Source organism: Panulirus ornatus, chromosome 6 (assembly GCF_036320965.1).
Source record: "Panulirus ornatus isolate Po-2019 chromosome 6, ASM3632096v1, whole genome shotgun sequence".
NCBI classification, from domain to species: domain Eukaryota; kingdom Metazoa; phylum Arthropoda; class Malacostraca; order Decapoda; family Palinuridae; genus Panulirus; species Panulirus ornatus.
Window position 1 is genome coordinate 6,382,543 of NC_092229.1, and position 21,692 is coordinate 6,404,234.

Here is a 21,692-nt window from a genome sequence, read left to right on the forward strand (position 1 = left end):
GTTGGCCCCACGCGCGCACAACTCCCACCCCGTACGGAAACAAATAGGTACTTAAGACACGCGGGGAACAACGCACATTCACTGCATCGTAAACATCACAGCCGCTCGCTACAGTATCCACAAACTCTGATTCGAAACGCGTTTCTGTCGTTTGCCTTCCTATAACACCCTCTTTTCAAGATGAGATGTTTGACGCAACGAAAACGGAAGGAGCGGGCCTCGCTAGCAGCTCTAGGCCTGATCGGAGGCGTTGGGACGTGTGTGTGTGTGTGTGTGTGTGTGTGTGTGTGTGTGTGTGTGTGTGTGTATTTTTCTTTCATCCCAATATTTGTGAAAATAAAACAATTGAAGTTATGTTTTCTGTTGGTGAAATATTGGGAGGGAGGGAGGGAGGGTGTCTGATGATTATCATCAGTATAAAAAAAATGGAAAACTGGAAAGCATTTAAAAAAAAAAGATGCCAGTATTTACCGATGATCCTTTCCATTTGGAATAATGACAAATAATTGAATTCAACGTCCGGTTTGAAAGACAGCCATTGCCACAACCTGTATAGCCTATCTGGCGATGGAAATAAACGCTCCACTCTTTTCTTTACGACCACACGCAGTATCCGACGCCACGTACCGACCACACTTGCGACCGACGAACACATATGAGCGAAGACGTAAACTCAAAGATGTATATACTCTTTTATCTTCTTTTTTTTTTCTCAAATCACGGATTCCTGTAGAATGTCATTTCTTATGTAGAGTTGAACAGTGTACTTTGATGAGGTCAGGTCAAGGACGGTGTCATAATTAACGGAGGTACAGCTAGAGTTACGGGGATGATACGATATTGAACGGAGGCAGCGCTCCAGTTTCAGGGATGATGATGATGTACTTAACGGAGGAAGTGCTTGAGTTTCAAAGATGATATCATATTTACCGGAGTAAGCGCTCGAGTTCAAGGCTGATGTCGTACTTAACGGAGGCACTGGTTGGGTTCAAGGATGATATCATACTTAGCAGAGTTTGTGTTCGACTTCAATTATGATACTATATGTGCATAAAGAGCATGACAGTACATACGGTCACATACCATATAAGAATATGCTCACGTTTGCTGGCATCAATTCTGCAAAGCCTTTGGCACGTGTCCTCCCACACCTCTATAACCTCACGATAATGACTGAGCAACTGAGAGAGAGAGCGAGCCATGATCCTCCCATCGTAAAGCCAAGAGCATTTTCAAACCATACGGAACATGTGGATGAAGGGGACCAAAAAAAATATACCTTTATGTACGAGAAGGTAGCGGTGGTATGCGTAGGGGGAGCAGCGGAAGATCCTGGAAGAGTGCTGAGAGAGTGCTGGGAGCCGGGGCAGTGCTAGGAAAAATTCTAGGAGTGATGGGTGGCTACACGGTGCCGGAATGATGCTAGGGATGCCTAGGGCAATGCTGAGGAACTGCCGGGATGCTGGAAGGGTGCCGAGAGAGTGCTTGTATGCCTGACTGGTGCCAAGACGTTTAGGGCGGCGCCAGGGCGCAGGTGCTGAGAGAGCAGTGAGGTGCTGGAGTGGCCGAGGGAGTGAGAGGTGTGGCTAGAGGGTCCAAAGGTCCTTGAGAAGGTGGAGTGGAGAGGGAAGTGACGTGGAAGAGGAGATTGATGGAGGAGGCGATCTGGGACGACGGAAGGGTTTTTGGAAGAAAATGTTATGGAATGGAAGGGGGACCGAAGGAAGAGAAGGGTTCTGGGATAGGCGGCGTGGAAGAGAAGGGTACTTGAGAATGTGATGTAGAAGGGAAAGGGCTCTAGAGCAGGTGGCGTGTACGGGAAGGGTGCTAAAGAGGGTGAAATGGAAGACACAGGATGCTGGGGAAAGAAGCAGTGGAAGGCAAGGCAGCCGGGATGAGGAGGGACCTTCCCAGCGGACTTGGAACGGAAGAGGGAACGAGTGTGATGGCAGGTTGGAGAGGCACCCAGATGTAAGAGGTATCCTGAAAAGAAATTGATTTAAGAGACGCATACAGGAAATCACGTTCTGGGTCGTGACGGTTGTAACGGACAGGTGAATTTACTTCGGGGAAAAGATACGGACAGTGAAAATATAGCAGAAGGAAAACTACGAAGCTGAAAACGAAAAGAGGTCAGGAATGCTGAATAAACGAGGGACAGAATAAAGAACAACAGTGGTGGCAATAACTGGTTCAATAACAACACACACACACACACACACACACACACACACACACACACACACACACACACACACACACACACACACACACACACACGCACGCACACACACACACACACACACACACACACACACACATATGCATTGGTGACATCACATTCTTGACGAAAAGTCCCCTTTGCTAAAAACCACTCACCCTCCTCCATTCCTACTCGCACACAACCTTCCTCCCGGTAAAAAAACTCTCGCCGTATCTAATAACTTTCTGCTTACTCTACATATTCGTAGACCTTCCATAAGACATCTCTGTCAACCCTATATTTCACGTTTTCTAAAGATCAATAAATGCCACAAAAATTTCCTACAAATATTATATACAATACACTCCAAATCCACACATCCCTGTATATCCTAGAACCATATTGCTCCTCCCTACACTCCCATGTCCTGATGCTTTGTACATATACCACCAACCACCTCCTTAGTCACTACTTTCCCAAGTACCTTATCATTTACACTCAATAGAAGAGTGTTCAAGATTCAAGGAGATAAAGTACAATAAGGGAAGTGCAACAGCGTTTGTTTGTGTGTATCTACACGAAGAAGACCCGTGGAAAGTGGAGTTATCTTAGAGTAACTGAGGATCGGACGTGGCAGCGGATGCAACCATGAGGGCTGGAGTGAATCGCCTGGCGGAAGATAGGGGAAGCAAGGCGATGGGCACGCTAAGGTTTGTGTGGGAAGGAAGGATCTGCATCCGGGAGGGCAAGAATGTTTGAGGGTACAATAGTCCCCGGTGGCGTTGTATGGCGCTTGTCTTGGATCTTGAAATCAAAGAGTAGGAGGAGGGTGGATGAGCTGAAAATGAAATACTGCATCGGAGGATGATATCTGGCGGGAAAGGTAGGTTGATCGTGTAAGAAATGTGAGTGTCAGAGAGAAGTGTGATCGTGAGTCTGAATGAAAAGGCCGACCGGGGATATGGAGAGAATGGGTGATGAGGAATTGACAAAAAAAAAAAAAGGTTCCATGTTTTGGAAACATAAAAAGTGAGGGTGCGTGAAGACTGAGGCTTTGGGGTATCGGGATCTGAACTTTCAGAAAGGCAAAAGGCGTCCGCTGACCAGGGACTACTGTAGCGATGTGGTATATTAGGGGTGGATAGGGGAAAGGCAGGCACCATGTCCTTAAACAGTAAGTCAAGGCTGATGAGGCAGTCAGAATAAACCGTAGACCAATCTTTTAAAATTTGGCTGTGGATGGAGGGCTCTGTTTTCTGTACATTCTACATGACTGGCGGAGACTGGACGCGTAGAAATGAAGCCATTGTCCGTCTGCTCCTGACAGTTAGATGGACAGTTAGATGGACAGATAGATAGGCAGACAGACAGACAGACAGATAGGGATAGAAAAAGAGGTAGACAAAGTGAGTAAGAGAAACATGAGGTGGGGGAAAGTGAGGAAGGTGAGGGAACTGCATAAGGCAGAAGAGCAGGGGGCGGCGGGTCACACAACCACATCCCCCCCCCCCCCGATCACGTGAGTGACGGTCGCTGGATGTTTAATGTGGAGACCAGACCCAGCAGCCGGGGGCGGGGGGGAGCCACGTTACCCTGCGCCTCTACATACACGGCTCTGAGATATGAGATTCCCCCGACCTCGCGGGAGTATTATGGCCACAGCGAGGAGCTCTGCCGCGTGCAAAATGCTGGGTATGATATTAGGTAATGAGTTCAAGAGGGAAGGTCTCTGGAAGTGCGGTAGCGAGGCTGGGGATTATAATGACCGAGAGAGAGAGAGAGGATAGAGGAGAAGAGTCACACGAGAGATGTTGATAGTGCTACGTGTGTCCAATATCTTCACTCCTTATGTGACACTCTAATCAAAGTCTCTCAGTCTCTTTATTCACTCACTTTCAGCTCTAAGATCTCAACTCATCCTTCCTCTCGCTAGGTATTTTCGACTCCACCCTCCAAATAATCCAGTGTACCCCCCAAAAAAATTATTTTAGATACATATACATCCATACACATCATCCCGGGGGTAGAGACAATATAACTTCTATTTGTGTGGGTTGAATATCAAACTGTATCAGTTGGCTGTCATACAGTAAACATGGTACGCACTGAGGACGTGAGAGTTAGTGTATATGTCTTACACTACACCTGACAGCTACCACAAGTGAGATCTACCTGCGGATGGGTCGTGTCTACTCTTGTTCTTCCTCCTCTCCAACAACAATTCCTTTCTTAACCTAACCAGATGGACTCATACGTTCACGACTCAACACTTTACTCCTCCTCCTCCTCCTCCTCCTCCTCAGGCGAATCAGATCCATGTTCTCTACCTCTGTCTACCAGATGTGTCCCAGGATCCTCTGTAAACTCAGATTTGAAGGGAGTTTCCCTGTGAGAGGAGAAGAGGTCATCTGGATGGTTGGCTAACGCTTCTGACGATTCAAGGTTGGGTTGTCGTAACGTCCGATTGTTTTGCTGTGCCGACGACGTGTCTTTCCTGACAATCACAACCTGTTCCCATTGTTTCCCTCCAAAGACCATGTCCTCTGAATTTCCTAATGAATTCTGACTTTCTATTCAAGGCTTCACCTCAATGATCGCTTGATGGCCTCTCCATGATTAGAACGTTTACTAAGTGATCATATATATATATATATATATATATATATATATATATATATATATATATATATATATATATATGTATATTTCTTTTTTTCTTTCAAACTATTCGCCATTTCCCGCATTAGCAAGGTAGCGTTAAGAACAGAGAACTGGGCCTTTGAGGGAATATCCTCACCTGGCCCCCTTCTCTGTTCCTTCTTTAGGAAAATCAAAAAAAAAAATGATGAGATGGGAGGATTTCCAGCCCCCCGTTCCGTATATATATATATATATATATATATATATATATATATATATATATATATATATATATATATATATATATATATATATATATATATACATATATATACGTCACAAAACAGAACTAACAGGGAATTCTGCAGGAAATGCCCGTCACGGTAACAATTTTCAACAGATGAACAAATGGTATTTGTTTAAATTCATTAAACTAAAAGTTGTATCATATGGGAGAGGCGGGGGGGAAAAAAAGGTGGCCAGCAAGTTTTGCTCTGTATGTGACACCACACACGTGCCATTTGGCCCCTGCAGCCTCCTGCCTGTATATGATGCTCCACCAGTCATCCTACTACATCCACGAGCTGCTCCACCAGTCATCCTGCATCCACTAGCTGCTCCATCAGTCATCCTGCATCCACTAGCTGCTCCATCAGTCATCCTACCACATCCATGAGCTGCTTCACCAGTCATCCAACTACATCCACGAGCTGCTTCACGTCATCCTACCACATCCACGAGCTGCTCCACCAGTCATCCTACCACATCCACGAGCTGCTCCACCAGTCATCCTACCACATCCACGAGCTGCTCCACCAGTCATCCTACCACATCCACGAGCTGCTCCACCAGTCATCCTACCACAAACCACGAGCTGCTCCACCAGTCATCCTACCACAAACCACGAGCTGCTCCACCAGTCATCCTACCACTTCCACGAGCTGCTCCACCAGTCATCCCACGCCCACTAGAGGGAAGAGAGAGGACCCAGAGGCGTGAGGACCGGTGAGCCAAGGTGTTCAACCAGAAGTGCTCCACCGCCAGCCTGAGTCGACACGATTTCCAGAGAACAGTTACTTTCTGATTTTTCTCGCACACTCGCATTGGAAAAACAGTACAGGTACTATCTGTGTGTGTGTGTGTGTGTGTGTGTGTGTGTGGAGAGAGAGAGAGAGAGAGAGAGAGAGAGAGAGAGAGAGAGAGAGAGAGAGAGAGAGAGAGAGAGAGAGAGAGAGAGAGAGAGAGAGAGAGAGAGAGAGAGAGAGAGAGAGAGAGAGAGAGAGAGAGAGAGAGACAAGAAAAAAAATGTGAATCCGGAGCGCATGACAAGGGAATGAAAAGATCATAGGATGAATAATAAAAAAAAGAAGAGGGGATGGTTAAATAATGGAAGGTTATGAACTGTAAAACTTCCCCACCACCTTCTCCCATGTGTGTATAAATACATAATCTCTCTCTCTCTCTCTCTCTCTCTCTCTCTCTCTCTCTCTCTCTCTCTCTCTCTCTCTCTCTCTCTCTCTCTCTCTCTCTCTGTACACAGAGAGTTGATCTCCGTTACCTCAGAATGAACCTTTTGTTTAGTGACCTCCTGTGTTGCTGTCGCCGTTGCCTTGTTGGCTCCTCCTCAGCCAATCTTGACCCTCCCTCACACTGAAGGGCTGCGAAGGCCTGACTTGAGCCGCATATTCTAACTCGGATCTGTGTTGGGTAATTCGTATTTCTCCGTCTATCTCTCTTTGCTCGTTGACTTGAAGGCAACTCTGACATTCATACCTGTATAGGCATTACATTTTCTTTTGGACAATACTGGTGACACGGTGGGTAGGCTGTCAACCTCCCGCTCATACAGGAAGATTCCTGTAGAAGAGTCTGTGTAAACTATCGTAACTTGGCCTTAGAGTGACCGCCTTCATTATCACTTTTCACCTTTGGTTGAGCTGTATCGCATCTGTCATATAACTGACCAATTGGTACACCACCAACGGTTTTTCTGAGAGTTATATCAGTCCTGAACACTAGTTATTTCACTCGTAATTTCAGCATTATTTCTGCGTGATCTAAGCATCATCTGCCATCATACTCAGGCACGATCCCTGCTCTTCCGATAAGCCACTGATAAAGCTCAAGAATGGCAGCGGCCCCAGGACGAAGCCCTGCGGGACATCATCACTGAGCCTCAGACATGTGTCCCTCTGTTCCCTTCAAGTCTGACAATTTGCCCAGCCCGTCGGGAGGGAAGGGAGGAGGCAACGCCACCGAGGAAGGGACTCAGCATCTCTCCTTCGTCGCTCTAAGGACATCCCGACCGCTGCGGCATACCCACGGAACCTCATAACCCAAAAGACATTGATAATCAAAAACACAGACCGAGTGAAAGCGTGGACGGCAAGATGAACAGATAAACACAGGCGGACCTTACGTCTCCGCTAAAAGGGGGCTGAGCTAATCTATCGGCCGGGGGAGAACATGAGAATCAATACGGAAGCCTTAACTCACGGAGATCACCGTGTTGAAATGTAAACAAGGAGACGAGAGGGAGAATAAAGGACACGTTGAGAGGGCTGGAGTATGATGATGATGATGATGATGATGATGATGGAGGGAGCGGAGGAGGGCGTCATGGAAGACAATGGAGGTCCTTCTGACTCGAGGGCATGGTGAAGTACCCGAGATGGACGGGGGTGGGGTGGACGGGTGTGGGGAGTTCCCATGGGGGAAGAACGGGGCGGACGGACGGGAAAGACAGGATATTGTGACGGTGGGAGGAGGAGGATGCGCGTGACACGTGTGGGAACCAAGGGGTGGCTGAAGGGCACTGTGACGTGTGGGAGGCCAGCGTGACGTAGCGAAGTAGTGGGGTGACGTGCGAGATAGCGAAAGCATGACGTGGAGGGGAGAAAAGAGGAGCCACTTGGGAGGATATGATGTGACGTGGGGAGGTGGTGGTGACGTGAGGAAGGGCAAGTGACGTGCGAAGGGCGGAAAAGACTAGAGGACATGACGTCATGGTGGAAGGGAAGAGGAGACTTAAAAATATAAGATGCGATGACTTTGGGAAAGGGGGAAGGGTTAGGACGTGCAAGGGGGGAGAGGGTAGGTGACGTGCTGGCTCTGGATGAGAGGAAAGGGGGCCTTGAAAAAAGGGGGGAGAACATGGAAGGAGAGTAGGGGGGGGTTGGAGGAGACACCACGGCCTAGAACAATAGACGAGTCCGGATAATACAAGGGAATGAAAGAATAATGGAAGAGAAAAGACATGAATCACTGAGTGAGGGAAAGGAAAAGAAGAGACACTTGTGATGAGAGGCTAGCTGGAAGAGGTCCACAGACCAGCTGGTCCTGCCGGAGGAGGTCCACAGACCAGCTGGTCATGCTGGAAAAGGTCCACAGACCAGCTAGTCATGCTGGAAGAGGTCCACAGACCAGCTGGTTATGCTGGAAGAGGTCCACAGACCAGATGGTTATGCTGGAAGAGGTCTACAACCAGCTGGTCATGCTGGAAGAGGTCTACAGACCAGCTGGTTATGCTGGAAGAGGTCCACAGACCAGCTGGTCATGCTGGAAGACTTCCACAGACCAGCTGGCTATGCTGGAAGAGATCCACAGACCAGCTGGTTATGCTGGAAGAGATCCACAGACCAGCTGGTTATGCTGGAAGAGGTCCACAACCAGCTGGTTATGCTGGAAGAGGTCCACAGACCAGCTGGTTATGTGACATGGAAGAAGAAACACAGAGAAAAAAAAAAGATACCGGTTACCATATGCAAAATCTAGATTCACTAACTTGGTTACTACTAGCCCAATGATAAAAGGAACATGAGCGGGTAAAAGGAGGGCGAAATACTGCAGCATTATTATAAACCAGAGCTCAACAGCATCCTAAACCAATACTGCAGCATCGTTATAAACCAGAGCTCAACAGCATCCTAAACCAATACTGCAGCATCGTTATAAACCAAAGCTCAACGGCATCCTAAACCAATACTGCAGCATCGTTATAAACCAGAGCTCAACGGCATCCTAAACCAACACTACATCAGCATTATGACCCCGTGCCCAGCAGCAGCATCATCAACCAGTCATTGCTACCTTTCAGACAATTGTGCTTTTCTGCGATAGCATCACCCACATTCTCTCCGCCATACTGCACAGGGATGAGACCCTCGCCCACACCACAGGGCACAGGAAGGGTCTACATCACCATCCCACTGTTCTCTGACCCACAACCAGACGAAACAGGCGGTTGGCGCATCAGATGACTCTAATTAGCGAGCACAAACGAACCACTGGTGCCTCTTCATGGGAAATGACGGGCTGTAGTTTGCGAACATTCAAGGCGATCAATGGATCTGTAACGAGTCTGATGCACTGACAGATGGAGGAGGTGTGTATAGACAAAGAGGGGCACCCCTACTACTACACCTACGTCGGAATCTATTGAAAGGATGCACAACTCTGCCTTACGAAAGTGTCTACGATTCATGGGATGATCAGGGATGACTACAGCCATCCCACTGATCACCTATGAATAAAAGAAACGAGTGTTCTAACCCACCTACATTTCTCTACACCGCTGATGACTGTGCACGCCCACGGCTTCCACGTATGCGTACTCAACAATGCCGACCACTGTTTCTTAAATCCCGCCGATTTATTGAGGTATACCAACGTACAACCTTACCTGTGGTGGGTAAAGTTTAAGACTCCTGCTGGTAACTGCGTACACTGCCACCTGTTGCATGCTGGTGAACCAACTGTATGATCGGCAGGGCTGGGTCCCTCATCTGCTTAGCTCCCTGCTCTCTTTGACGACATCTCTAGGTCAGGTCAAAGTTCATCAGACCCACGGGACTGCGACGAGAGAAACAACACGCTGGTGCTCTGTGACTGGCTCAGCACCCATTCAGTAGTGACGTGAGATCAATATCCACGCAAGCAGGACTGGTCTAGTGGTGAGTGGATGTAGGGCTAGGAGTACGGACGATGGGGGCAGTGCTGCGGAGCAAGGCATTACGCTACTCCAAAGCTACGAAATAACGTTCGTATACTCGACCCATCCGTCGATGGCACGATCCATTCTTGTCTCCCTGAGTCTCACACAGTATTTCTCAGATACAAAAAGAGACGTTCTCTCCGTATCGCTCAGTGTCTTGTAGACTTCTTTCTTCCCTCCTACATGAGATGATGAGGATGATGATGATGTACAGTGGTCGCCGCCCCCGGAAAAACCCCTGTCGCAGAATCGTGTACTCGCGACTGGGACATGTCAGAGTGTAGAGGCGTGGGCGGCGTGGCATATGGTGGAGACGTCATACTCTGGCGTGGGTGTGGGAGGAAGGGGTATGTAGCACATGTCACCTGACGCCATTCTCTCGGGACAGTCTCGTGTCCTCTCCTGTGCCCCTGCAGACTATGGATCGCTGATCACAACACAACACCTACCCACCCTCACCCCTCACAACATCAAGACTCTAAGATATTGTTTATTCACACGACGAGTGAGTGAATAACATGAGGCGGATGAGTAAATGTATTAAAGAATTACTGTAGCGTAAATGAGAGTAACTATATATACTCCTAAAGTACTTGGAACCAAGCGACAACACTATCAACCTATTGTGATTCGAAGAATCGTGTCTAGATAAACACTACTGCCTTGTACCAGGGATCTAGATCACTGTTATTCCATCTAAAAGGCTGGGAAATGTAAATCTTTTAGCACTGTCTAAGCCTTAAGGGGGTAAACAAAAGGATGGAACAGAGGATGAATCAATAGATAACAAAAGATTAAAGATAACAACAGATGGAAGATAACAACGGATTGAAGACATCATTTGAAACTAAGAAATCAGAATCAGATGTTGATATAAGTAGACGAAGGAGTAAAGAAGCTGAAGAATCAAGGTAATCGATCAAGAAGAGTGTGTCATCGTGAGACGAGAGGGCAACTTAGGGGGTTGAAAAATGTAATCCATGCGTATGATCAGAGATTCAGAGGAAATGAAGAAATTCAGAAGGTATAGAGCCAGAGGAACGAAGATGAATCTAACGAAAATCAAAAAGAAAATTGTCAAATGGATCTTTCAGCACGACCTAGAGGCTCTTCAGTCTGAGGAAATAACCAAAACACGCATAAAACCTACTGAAAACGGTGTGCGGGGAGGGGATGCAGAAGCATTTATTGGTTGTTAAACAAAAGACGTCAAGAGGCGTTACCAACAACTCTGCCACCACCAACAACTCTGCCACCACCACCTCTCTCCACAACCACCATTCACCACCAGCTCTCCTACATCATCACTACCACCACCCTACGACTACCAAACATCCCTACACCAACCAGCGCTACCACCATCGCTCCAATGACGACACCCTCTCCCATTCTCCTCCCTCGTGTATAGATAATTGTTCGACTTGAAGACAAAGAACTTTTTTTATATTATCCAAAAAGGCAGAGACGAAACTGATTCTCGAAATGTAAGTCATCCCTCCTTTCGCGGGGACAGGTGAGATTCCCGGGCGAGGAGAGAGAGAGAGAGAGAGAGAGAGAGAGAGAGAGAGAGAGAGAGAGAGAGAGAGAGAGAGAGAGAGAGAGAGAGAGAGAGAGGGAGGGAGGCCACCGCGCGTACAATAGCGGCCGCGTTCGAATGATGAATCCCTGATGAAATACAGAATACAGAGCGCTGGGTTGTATGCGGCCAGAGGGCTGTGGGCGGCTTCCCTTGGCGCGTACCGAGTGGGTCATTCACCCATCCAACCTCATCATCTTCTTCTCCTCCCTTACAAAAAAAAAAAAAAAACTGACACATTTAATGAAAAACCTAATTTCATCTTTTTTTTTTTTTCCTCCCTCCTTCCCTCCTCCTCCTTCCTTCCTTCCTCACCCCCACGAACTCGCAGCCTCACCTTCGAAGTCGCGGAGGACTTCGAACGGGCGTTTTTCAGACTCCAGGGGTAATTTCACCTCTACTTTTGAGGCATCTACAAAATTATTTCTTGAGCATGATCCAGACTGAACTTTTGAGATACTAATAACTCGACAAATTACACTTACTTCATGGGACTTAACATGGTACTTAACATAATTAAAAGTAGTAAAACTTTTTGTCCTTACCGCTCTACTCAAGATAGTGATTCTCTTTCATAGAAAATGAGTTTCGATTTCATGATGATCTGCCTTTGATATCGTTAGGTCGAGGTCCTAAGGTGATGCATGTCCCCAGGCAATACATTTGTAAGCCCAGGTCACAGGAAAGAGTTCCGAGGCCACACACTATCCTAATCCACAGGTGACCTATCTGCGTAGGTTACAGATCTGAGTTCCCAGGTTATGTGCATTCTCCCAGAGTACAGGTCTGAGTTCCCAGGTCACACATACCCCCCTCAGGTCGAAGGTCTAGGCTTTCGCGGCCACCCATATGACCAGGGCAGAGGTCTATGGTACCAGGTCACGCATACTTCTACAGTTCAGGCCCTGGCTACCAGGTCACACATGCTCCCAGAGTACAGGCTACCAGGTCACATATGCTCCCAGAGTACAGGCTACCAGGTCACATATGCTCCCAGAGTACAGGCTACCAGGTCACATATGCTCCCAGAGTACAGGCTACCAGGTCACATATGCTCCCAGAGTACAGGCTACCAGGTCACATATGCTCCCAGAGTACAGGCTACCAGGTCACATATGCTCCCAGAGTACAGGCTACCAGGTCACATATGCTCCCAGAGTACAGGCTACCAGGTCACACATGCTCCTAGAGTACAGGCTACCAGGTCACATATGCTCCCATAGTACAGGCTACCAGGTCACATATGATCCCAGAGTACAGGCTACCAGGTCACATATGCTCCCAGAGTACAGGCTACCAGGTCACATATGCTCCCAGAGTACAGGCTACCAGGTCACATATGCTCCCAGAGTACAGGCTACCAGGTCACATATGCTCCCAGAGTACAGGTCCTGGCTACCAGGTCGCAGATTCCCAGGCATTAAACAGCATCTAAGACACGGGGTTCAAAAGCTGACACACAAGCAATTTGACTCACTAAACCCAGTTACTAACAGGCTGTAAGTCTCTTGAGGGTTTCGGTGTGTCCATATACGTACGTGGTTCAGTCACCAGCGTTCCCCCCACCCTCCTCTAATATGACTTCCGACGACTGACCCACGTACGACTGAACCAGTGCGGAGACCTGAGGGACTAGAATGATGAATCTAAGCAACAAATACAATGGCATATATCATTTAACGCATCATCTTCCACGTTCTGGTATGGGGGCTAAATTTTCAATCCTCGAGTATTAAAAAGAAACGAGAACACACTGAGATCGTACGAGTGAGATGAGGGAGGGAGGGAAACGGCGAGGATAAAGACGAGAGAGGAAATCTCCTGCGTCTGAACACACTGGTTCCTGGCGAGCAATACTCTCATATACGCTAGCGCCTGATGAAGGAGGATCTCCCCCCCCTTTGGCTGCGCTCCCATAAGCAGCCCCGCCTCCGTGATGCCCAAATCTCTCATTAAACAAAGCTAAGCGAAGGTTCACACACCTCGGGGTCTTACAGCTCAAGCAGTTCCATTTCTGGCGGAAGCCTTCTTTACTCTGTGTACATTCTGACTTACTGTTCAATACGCAGGATTCATCTCCGTGGGATGCAAGTCCACGAGAGCCATTCCGCTCTGAACACTGCAGCTGGCGAGGTCCATTCCTGAGGCGAGGATGCCATTAAGCCTCCTTCATTCCTAGTAAACGTCCATGCTATAGGAGCGGTTCATTTCCTGGGAGTTACTTCAGGGGGAGAGCGGAGGAGGTCCTCCTCCCTCGGGAGGTGCTCCTAAACCAGGATAATTCCCACCAAATTGTTGTGTGCGAGGCAGCTTACCCGGCCCGAGTGTGTGTGAGTTTGTGTATATATATATATATATATATATATATATATATATATATATATATATATATATATATATATATATATATATATATATATATATATATATATATATCTTTCTTTCTTTTTCATACTATTCGCCATTTCCCGCGCTAGCAAGGTAGCGGCAAGAACAAAGGACTGGACCTTTGAGGGAATATCCTCACCTGGCCCCCTTCTCTGTTCCTTCTTTTGGAAAATTAAAAAAAAACTGAGAGGGGAGGATTTCCAGCCCCCCCGCTCCCTTCCCTTTTAGTCGCCTTCTACGACACGCAAGGAATACGTGGGAAGTATTCTTTCTCCCCTATCCCCAGGGTTAATCATATATATATATATATATATATATATATATATATATATATATATATATATATATATATATATATATATATATATATATATATATATATATATATATATATATATATATATGTATATATATATATATATATGTATATAAAGAAAAAAAAAAAAAAAAAAATATATATATATATATATATATATATATATATATATATATATATATATATATACATATATATATATATATATATATATATATATATATATATATATACATATATATATATATATATATATATATATATATATGTATATATATATATATATATATATATATATATATATATATATATATATATATGTATATATTTTTTTTTTTTCTTTCTTTTTTTTTTTGCCGCTGTCTCCCGCGTTTGCGAGGTAGCGCAAGGAAACAGACGAAAGAAATGGCCCAACCCACCCCCATACACATGTATATACATACTTCCACACACGCAAATATACATACCTACACAGCTATATATATATATATATATATATATATATATATATATATATATATATATATATTTTTTTTTTTTTTTTTTTTTTTTTTTTTTTATACTTTGTCGCTGTCTCCCGCGTTTGCGAGGTAGCGCAAGGAAACAGACGAAAGAAATGGCCCAACCCCCCCCCATACACATGTACATACACACGTCCACACACGCAAATATACATACCTACACAGCTTTCCATGGTTTACCCCAGACGCTTCACATGCCTTGCTTCAATCCACTGACAGCACGTCAACCCCTGTATACCACATGACTCCAATTCACTCTATTTCTTGCCCTCCTTTCACCCTCCTGCATGTTCAGGCCCCGATCACACAAAATCTTTTTCACTCCATCTTTCCACCTCCAATTTGGTCTCCCTCTTCTCCTCGTTCCCTCCACCTCCGACACATATATCCTCTTGGTCAATCTCTCCTCACTCATTCTCTCCATGTGCCCAAACCATTTCAAAACACCCTCTTCTGCTCTCTCGACCACGCTCTTTTTATTTCCACACATCTCTCTTACCCTTACGTTACTTACTCGATCAAACCACCTCACACCACACATTGTCCTCAAACATCTCATTTCCAGCACATCCATCCTCCTGCGCACATCTCTATCCATAGCCCACGCCTCGCAACCATACAGCATTGTTGGAACCACTATTCCCTCAAACATACCCATTTTTGCTTTCCGAGATAATGTTCTCGACTTCCACACATTTTTCAAGGCTCCCAAAATTTTCGCCCCCTCCCCCACCCTATGATCCACTTCCGCTTCCATGGTTCCATCCGCTGACAGATCCACTCCCAGATATCTAAAACACTTCACTTCCTCCAGTTTTTCTCCATTCAAACTCACCTCCCAATTGACTTGACCCTCACCCCTACTGTACCTAATAACCTTGCTCTTATTCACATTTACTCTCAACTTTCTTCTTCCACACACTTTACCAAACTCAGTCACCAGCTTCTGCAGTTTCTCACATGAATCAGCCACCAGCGCTGTATCATCAGCGAACAACAATTGACTCACTTCCCAAGCTCTCTCATATATATATATATATATATATATATATATATATATATATATATATATTCCTATGAGTCCACGGGGAAAATGAAACACGATAAGTTCCCAAGATTTGACGTCTACCACAAAGTTAGTTATTATTAACCCCCCCAGAGAATCAGTGCCATACGCCAAAACACACACGTAAGCGTCGACCTAGTAAACATCATCATAAACCACTGCAGCAGCGGGTGTGGTAGGTGGGGGTCGTCGACGTATGTGGTACCACACACCAACATTCCTTTCTTAGTCCTTAAGTCTCATTAGAGTCGCTGGAGATTAAATCTCTCTATTCACAAACTCATAAAAGTTTAAGGTGGAGGGGAGGGGGGTCTTTCATCAAGCTCGTATCATTATCTATCAAACTGATTGAGATAATCTGATGATGAACGAGCGGTCATCAATGCTGCCTTCCACCAGGGAGCAGGGTAAGATGGGTTCCTTTCAGGCGGTAACATCCTAGAGGACGCTTTTTGCATGGAGTGGTAAGCATCACTGACCAAAAGTCAGCAAACGCGTGTCCGGGGTTGGGCCCGCACGGGTTCGAGATCCAGGGCGCGGCAATCAACCCACAACCAACCCAGGGGTTCATTCTACTCTCGGGATTGGGCGACAAATGGGGACCTGGCTTAGGCTGGTGTGTGTGTGTGTGTGTGTGTGTGTGTGTGTGTGTGTGTGTGTGTGTGTGTGTGTGTGTCAATAAATGAATAAAGAACGATTTACTGAATTCAGGCAACCATTCGGTTGAAAATATACATTTGAGGCATTACAGAACATCAAGGTGGGTAGGGCTGGATACTCTGCTACGCTTTGGAGAAGCACATGTGTGAGGTGGATCTACATACCATATGAAGTTTTAAGGAGCAAATCCTATGTTTCTACGAAATGCATTTAGTTCGTTGAACAATTCTTCTCACTCCACTTCCTCCAGATCCCTCATCACACTCCGATCCCTTCTTCTTTCTCTTATTTTTTTTTTTTACCTTCCTTCTCACTCCAGCCTCTCCAAATCCCTCCCTCTCACCTCCCCTCTTTCCAGACCCCTCCAGTTCCCCTGGCCTCCCACCCTCCAGCAGTGTTAGTAATCCTGCTGTTCTCCAACAAATCCTCCTCAGCCATCTCTTCTTTAGCTCAATCCTCCTTTCGTTTTCAGCGCCGGATCTTAATCCTCGTCCTTCTGCCTGCTGCCTCTGTTGATGGTTCTGCTGATGCTAATCCTGCTGGAGGTGCTATTGATGCTCCTTCTGCTGCTGCCGCTGCTGCAGCTGCTGTCGAGGCCTTAACTGAAGCTGTTACTGCAGCTGGTGCCATGTCTACTAAACTCTTCATGTTCTTCCTTCGATCACGCAGCTGTTGTTGCTGCTGCTGATGCTGGCGATGATGCCACCTGGTGCAGTTACCTGTGCCGCTGTCCATGCTCCTGCTGCTACTGCTTCTGGTGTTGCCGCGGCCGCTAGTGTTGCTACTTTCCCCACTGCTGTTGCTGCTTGTGTTGCTATACAATGTTACCGCTGCGCTGCTGCTACTGCTGCTGGTGCTCCTGATTCTGCTGCAGCTGCTGCTGTTGCTTAAGGTTTGTCTTCATCATTCTTGGTGTCACTGTAATTCTTCCCTCCTGTTCGTTCTTCTACCTCCTCTCATTACCTGGGTTCTTACATTTTGCTGACGAAATGATGGACTTGTCCCTCCTGCTTCCTTGACCTCTTCTTCTTCTTCTTCTTCTTCTTCTTCTTCTTCTTCTTCTTCTTCCTCCCGGTTCATCAGCCCTCTGCCTCCTCACTAAATATCATTCCTTTCCTTCCTCCCGTTCCTCTTATCCCTCTCACGCATCCCCTCTTCACCTTTCCTCCTTCCTTCCTCATCTCTTCCTCCTCACCTGACTTCTCCTCCTCCCTGTCCTCCTCCTCTTCTGTCCCTCATCCTCTTTCCCCCTTCCGCTCCTCCGCTCCTTACTTCTCCGTCACATCGCCCATCCCTTCACTGAGTCTTCTTCTTCTGTCCGCCTTGATAGCGGTCAATGATGTCTTCATGATGTCATCCTGTCGGCGTCGGCCGTGTGAACGGTTGGTTAGAGTGACGTCTGGTTGGCTGGGGGAGCTAAGTCGACTGGCTGGCTGGCTGGTGTCCAGGACGTGTCAGAAAGGGGTGGCTGCTGCTCTCTTGGGCGGGAGATAAGAACCCGCTGGTCTCCGAGGCGGGTGAAAGGAGGTCCGACCGAGTTCTCAAGATGGTGGGAGAAGCTTGGCTGGTCTCTGCAGATAGGGAGAAGATTGAACAGTCTTTATGGTGAAGGTGAGATTGCCTAGTCCCTGGAGCAGGTGATGAAAGGGCCAGGGTGGGCTCCAGGGGTGAAGGAGGAGAGGAGGGAGGGAAGGGAGATGTCTGGTGTCTAGGGAGCGTGAATGGGGGAGCGCAGAGAAAGTCCGGGCGATAAGGAGGATAAGCAGACTGAGTAATCTTCGGGGTGGGAGACCCAGCCGTCAAAGATGTGCCCCGGATGATAGCTCTAGGCCAGGGAGGGGTATGACTGGTCTCTGAGGGGCAGGCGAAGGAAATTGGCTGGTCTCTTAGGCAAAGGCTAATCGCCTCTACCCTAAGGCTGGGGGGAGGGTGTGTTGACTAGCAGGTTTCAAAAGCTTAAAAAAGGAATCTGACTCGTCTCTCTCGGGCTAGCCTCTAGGCCAGTGATGCTTGTGGTGGTGAGCCACAGCGAGAGAAACGTTCATCTCAAGTCTAAGATTTTGTTGAAACCCGTCGTCCCTTCTTCCCTCGGTCAAGTCTAAATTCTTGACCTAATGCCATTTTGGTCAGGAATCAAGGGTCTCTCTCTCTCTCTCTCTCTCTCTCTCTCTCTCTCTCTCTCTCTCTCTCTCTCTCTCTCTCTCTCTCTCTCTCTCTCTCTCTCCCGTCTTCCAGCATGTCTAGGCAAACCGCAGACCGACAAGAGGGAGGAACAACATTATGGACTTTATCTCTCCAAATAACAAGGCACTATTCTCTGATACGGAACTCAACGAAGATAACACCTCCAGCAGATAGTGTGGACATAAATGAACGTGAAGATAACAAAGCAACAGATGACATCAGCTTAAAGGGACATAGGATTTTCATGACTGAATAATAAAATGAAAAATAACCAACGAATGGATAAGAGTGATAGACTAAAAGATATATCATTGGATTAAAAGCCTCTCGTCGATGAACACAAAGTCATCACGGCTGCAGTAAATATTTTACTTGATATACGACGAATATATCAATATAAGAATATATCGATATAAGAATATATCAATATAAGAATATATGAGAACCCTGCGAAAGAGACGGAAAGACTTCAGTGTATTACTCCCCCAATGAATAACAAACATGAATGGAGGAAGCAACTACAGGTACAATGGATGAAGACCTTGATATATGGGCGAAGTGAAATCCAGATGACCTTAGTACTAATGGTTATGTGATAAGCTGGTCGGCAGAGAGATATGGCACTATTCGCCCAAAGCAATATCTGTGGTGAGCGCAACGCGCTAGACTCTACCGACTGGCAAAAAAGGATCTCTTAGTTGGTACTCGTAGGTACGTACATACTCTCCGTTAAGGCCTGTGGTAACTCTCTAAGTAACTCTCCCTCAGCGGGAGTAAAGGGAATGCGCTCCTCATTCTTGGCTAATCCTTAAGCCTGGATTAATCCCTCGTAAGACACTCCCAGATTCTATCCTCGTCTTCCTGCAGAAGGATCATGAGAGGTCTGAGACTCATCCCTCTGATGCTTGTAGAGGAAGTTTAAGTCTCTCTCTCTCTCTCTCTCTCTCTCTCTCTCTCTCTCTCTCTCTCTCTCTCTCTCTCTCTCTCTCTCTCTCTCTCTCTCTCTCTCATTCGTTAAAAACATCTCAGGAGCTAAAATCAATTCCTCTCTCTCTCTCTCTCTCTCTCTCTCTCTCTCTCTCTCTCTCTCTCTCTCTCTCTCTCTCTCTCTCTCTCTCTCTCTCTCTCTCTCTCTCTCTCTCTCTCTCTCTCCCCAGGTGTCAAAAAGAAAACAAAAACATCCGAGACGGTTCACAGCCATAATGTCCGACCATTGCTGACACAACGCGTTTACAAGCGGACGAAAACCAATCAAGCTTAGCAGATCCACAAAGGGAAGCTGCCACCAGCAAGAGCTACGAAAGAAACTGCATTTCCTTCATCAGACAAACAAGAAGGGGAAAAAAAGTACAAAGAAGAAACTGCATTTCCTTCTTTCAATTAGAAAAAATAGTATAAAGGAATCATACACGACTTTTAAGATGTCTTGGAACCCAAAGTTGTATTTCATTAGGTCAGACACACGAGGTGCTTTTAAAAGTTACGATGACCAAAGATGCTTCAAACAGAGATATGAAAAATGGCCAAAAATTGAGGGAGTGAGAAAAAAGATTGAGGGCCACAAGTAGAGATATGAAAAAAAGAAATGGCAAAAATGAGGGAGTGAGAAAAAGACTGAGGGGACCATGGTCAGAGGAGCCCCCCTACCCCTTCCACACCCGAGGAGCCCCCCTCCCCCCCCTAGAGGAGCACCCCCCTCCCCCTCCCAAGGAGCCCCACCTCCCCCACCCGAGGAGCCCCCTCCCCCTCCCGAGGAGCCCCCCCCCCCACTCCCCAACCCGAGGAGCCCCCCCTCCCCCCCCACCCCCCCTCCCGAGGAGCCCGCTCCGCCCCACCCCCTCTCCCTTATCATTATTTATCGTGACTCAAACTCGACAGAGTGCAACTTTGCTAATAAGCTCCAGCGTCGATCTCACAATCGCACCCGTCGCAACAGGTGAAGCTCAAGACAAAGTCTTAAAACTCCCTAAACTTCGGGAGGGATTTTGGGGCTGCGACTCCCACAGTGCCAAATTAACCAAAGTTAAAAAGTGTTGGCTTCAGGAAGGGGATTGGACCGGAATCCCTGAGAGTGAGGGGCGTTCCGGAGTTCCGTGAAGGCTCTGGAACCATTGCCGCACACACACACACACACACACACACACACACACACACACACACACACACGGGAATGTTATGAGGATGACTCAAGGGATGGTAATGGGGAGGTAAGGAATAAGGGGGGTAAATAATGGGAATAGGGGATGAGAATGGTAACTGAGGAGGAGGGGGGGAAAGGATGGTAATAGGGGTAAAGAATGGTAGGTAATAGGGGATGGCATGGTTGGGAGGGGCAGTGATGAAGAGGAGGATGATGGGGAAGTGATGGGAAGGATGAGGGGATGATGGAAAGAGGGAGTGATGGGGATGATGAAGATGTGATGGCGACGAGGAGGAGGAGGTGGGAGTGATGACCGAGTGATGGGGAGGAGGAACACGTGATGGGGAGGAGGAACACGTGATGGGGAGGAGGAACACGTGATGGGGAGGAGCGTAGTTGTGTTAGCAGGAAGGGAGGGAGCAACGAGGCAATTGCATCAGGCCAGGCGTTACCAGGCCTCGCCCACCACAACCTCGTTACTGGCGGTGACAAACGCCACTCCTGCCACACTCCTCTTCCTGCCAGTACACCAACCCGACCCCCCATCCATCACACCACCACTACAACCACCACTACCATCACTGTACCACACTACCCCAACACCAACACCACCAAAAATCATCATCACTACACCACTCCACCACCACCATCACCCCCCACTACCACCACCACCACCATCAATTACGCCACAGAAACCCCATCGTCATCACTACACTACACCTTCACCAACATCATCCCAGTACCACCAACACCATTACTCCATCACTACCCTCACCACCACCACCACCATCATCATCATCATCACTACAATAATGTGACGCAATATAACACATACCCCGAGCGCACACAGTCAGGGGTGACAAGTCATAAAACACCAGAGTGATCACATGCATCTTCCACTCCCTCCTGTTTGGTATATCAAATTCTATGCTAATAATATTCATGGACCTCTTTCTAAATTCTTTTGAGATGGAGTTTCATCACAGGGAAGGAGAGATGGAGGGA

The 21,692-nt window shown here is 47.0% G+C and overlaps 1 protein-coding gene across 1 annotated transcript in view; it reads right to left on the reverse strand.

Moving 5' to 3' along the window:
- The window catches only part of LOC139749264 (cell adhesion molecule Dscam2-like), a 468,747-nt gene that overhangs the window by 300,861 nt on the left and 146,194 nt on the right, over nucleotides 1–21,692 (reverse strand).